Source organism: Octopus sinensis, linkage group LG20 (assembly GCF_006345805.1).
Source record: "Octopus sinensis linkage group LG20, ASM634580v1, whole genome shotgun sequence".
Lineage (NCBI taxonomy): Eukaryota > Metazoa > Mollusca > Cephalopoda > Octopoda > Octopodidae > Octopus > Octopus sinensis.
The window spans coordinates 7457701-7461303 of NC_043016.1; the positions used below are offsets into that span (position 1 = coordinate 7457701).

The window sequence follows — 3603 nt, forward strand, 5'->3', positions numbered from 1 at the left end:
TGGAATATTAATAGCAGACCTCAATATGAAATCCATCTATTTTCTTTGCAAGTTTGTGTGTGTAAAAAGACAGGATCTTTCAACTAAGTAATGATTTCAACAAAAATCTGGCCAATCAAATTATTCAATACGCACTGAATTTTCAAGCAATGATGTCACCACAGATCTGTCCTGTCAGATTTGTTTTGGGACTCAACAGACCAGATCTAAAACCAGAAGGTAGAAAGCTTGGCTGGTAATCTGAATGTCAGGGACTCAATGATATGTGCACTGGAGTGTGCAAATTCTTGGTCTTGACAATTTCCACAATTACGGCTGTCAAAATGCCAGGTTGTAAAAAAAAAATGTCAACATTAAAACTACCATGCACAGACTAGTTTCACATACATTTCTAGTTTCTTTCTGAGAACACAATTTTTACTATGGACACTATTTTTCAATGTCACTTTGCTTTCTTTCCTTGGAATGGTAGCATCCTTTGTTAATTGTCAACAATAAACAGATGAATTACATCTGAAGCCTACTTTACACATTCACCTATTACTGCATTCTTTAATATTAAGACTCTTTCATTGGTATTCATTTCCAAAATGTCACTCTTGAAAAAAATCACTGTTCAAGTAGACTGTATGTAAACATGTGCATCCATAGCAAACAACAACAGCAAGAAGAGCAACAAAACAACAACACTAGCAATGAGACAATAACATTTTCTTTATTTGTCATCAAAGATCCATTCAAACATACAACAGAAAAAAATGTAGACTTAGGGTTTCAAATGTGTAAGAATGGACAAATAAAAGTTATAAAAGCAAGTGGAGGCTTAAAGACATTATACAATGAACATTAAAAATTTTGATATAATTTAAAGAAAACAAAATAATATAATTCCATGTTTTTAAAACATCACATAAATAAAACATGAAACATAAATGAGGTAACTGCATATCTGTAGAGGGACAAGAACCCATCAACTAGGTCAGTTAAGAGCAACCCATGATTTTACCTTAGTGCCACTTGTTACAGCAATAAATGATTACAGCTGTACTTAAATGCACATTTCTTGTCTTTTGAGCCCTTGAGGAAACATCTGTTTACAGACCTCTAATATGGTTTTCACTAAAATATATTCTTTGAGGGATCATGGTCCTTGTACGCCATCTCATACTCATTCAAATTATTTGTTGCTGAAGGGGATGATAATCTCCAGCTCAAACATTAGATTTAATATTTTATAATTATTTTCCAAGATAACTGTGAATGAGTCCAATGCCATGGACAAGGTTCCACTTCTAGTGTCATAGCTTCCTCTTCAAAGATTGCAAAGTTTTCTTCAAATGTCCTAGACACCTTTTGGTTGAAACGTTTTTTTGTTTTGTTACATCTGTGTTGATCTGCCAGTCTTCACAAACCTTCATCTGTTTTCCTTTCTTTTGCAGGGATCAGGTAGTGTCACCGGAAGAATAGATTTTTGGCATCATTCATTTTTGATTCTGAAGACAAGGTGATCTCCTCTACTATTTCCAGATCTTTGACTGGTGGTACTGTTGGAACAGCGGCTTCCAGAACCTGCTGTTGTTACTGTTTGCCAACTCTGTCTTTTTCTTTCACTTCCCAACTTTGTGGCATAAAAAATCCTCAAACTGACCAGCTGGTCTGTCAGTCCTGTACTGCCGCTCATTTTGTTTCTGAACCAACAACAACACAGCTCTTGTATGACCTGGTAGTTATTGAGATTCAAAGATTTATGCAAATCCATGTTGGACCATCTCAACTACATATAATTTTCCACCACCGCTGCACTTATCACCCTTTAAAAAGGGGCAATGATTCAGAGATCAACATTACTGATAAGACCAGATTGTTAAATTATAGGCTTCCACTCAGTTTCTATATGCACATGTAGGACATTATATATATACGACCGTACGTAAGGAGGTTAGTGGCAAGGTCTCCTCTTGTACGCTGCATGATCGCATCCTAACATAATAATAAGAGAAGCCATAATACATGTATATATTATACAGTGCCAAAGGAAATGAATGAAGGACGACAAGCCATTCTATTGTTTGAGAGAGAAGATAGATTTTATTCACAGTGTACAAAGTGAGTTGTGATTACTAGCGTAGTGTTGTGGTATGAATGCATGCGTATAGTATTTGTGTCTGTGTGCTCGTGTGTGTGACAGAAGGTACAGATAAAGGTGCATGCGAATACAACAGAAATACAGAGCATAAGAGAAGTCTCAGCATATTGAGTTATTATAGAGTTAGTTACCAGTTCATGTGGTACACGACAATAAGTTCTATAACAAGATTTGAGTCTCGGAGCAAAGATTAGTTGAGTCACTTGTTGTGCAGATTTCTCTTGATATAGATGTTCTTTCAGATATATACTGCAACTGTTTTTCCGTGTTGAAAGTTTCACACAAACAGCGTGAGTTGAATCTGTGTATTTGTGTTGTTGTGTACAAGTTGAAATCGACGGAGATGGAGATGACGTTGGTGATGACGTTCTGTCTGTCGCTGGTATACAATAATGTCTTCATAGTATGGTTGGCTAGCTGTCATCTGTCGTTTGAACTGGAATATGGCTGAGTAGCTCTGTAGTCTCCGACTAGACCTTAGAAGGTCTAAAGCCGAAAGACGATGAAGTGGAAATTCTAGCTTATTTAAGGAGTGAAGATGGCTCAATTGAAAGATCCTATCTGAAAGCCGTGATTGGTCAGTTTACACACTGGCGCGAAATAAGTAGAGAGACAGACTGCACTAGATGTTAATCAATCAGATCAGTGGACACAACGGGGTTAAACTAGCCAAAGATGGTTGTAATCTCAAACGAGATCATTCCTAATGTTCTTCTCAAACAGTGAGGATAGCAATATTGCTACACACAATTTCGTTTGCTAGGTTAACTGGAAGAACAGTAAAAGATATTTGTCATGGATGACACACAAGATCAAACTCAAGACTGCATGATTGTTGAGTGAAGTTTTCTATTACTCAGGCATACATCCACTGCTATTTTCTCTATGCTGCACATATTTGTAAGTCTTGGAGTCTGAATATGAATCTGTCCATTTATTTTTAATCTAATTGCAAGACACCTTTCTATAGTAGATGCTATTTCTGTTTTCTTTTGCCACATGCTGGTTACCTCAATTAACATTTTTATTTTTGGATAATTTTCTTTGACAGATACAATATCAACTGCTGAGATTGATACTTCGATTAAATGGCATTTCCTTTCCTGACTTGGCTGTCCTTGACAACAATATCTAGTGGATTAGCCTCAATTTCCATGTCTGTGTGGATTGGCACATCCAAGAGTATGATTAATTTTCATCTGGTCTGTTATTATGGCTATCCTTTATTTTGTCCTAATAGTGTTCGTTGTTTTTAAAATGTTCATACTTTGTTAAAACTCCTGAAAAGCTAGCTCACATCATTGTTTTCATCACCAACCACTGATTTTATGAAATCAATTTACAACAATAACATTTAAAAATAAATAGATCTGTTGCTGCAAGTAATTAGATTCATTGCTGTAAGTTTAGTGATTTAAATACCACATCAAATACTGCTATAGTTGTAATCTTGTTGT

General features: G+C 35.8%; 1 long non-coding RNA gene across 1 annotated transcript in view; it reads left to right on the forward strand.

Annotated features, from left to right (window-relative positions):
• The first annotated feature begins 3190 nt into the window (after positions 1 to 3190).
• LOC118767315 overlaps positions 3191 to 3603 on the forward strand; it is a 5714-nt gene continuing 5301 nt past the window's right edge. The window contains exon 1 of the long non-coding RNA XR_005003227.1: positions 3191 to 3328. This is a non-coding gene — a long non-coding RNA (uncharacterized LOC118767315). The remainder of the gene's footprint in view (positions 3329 to 3603) is intronic.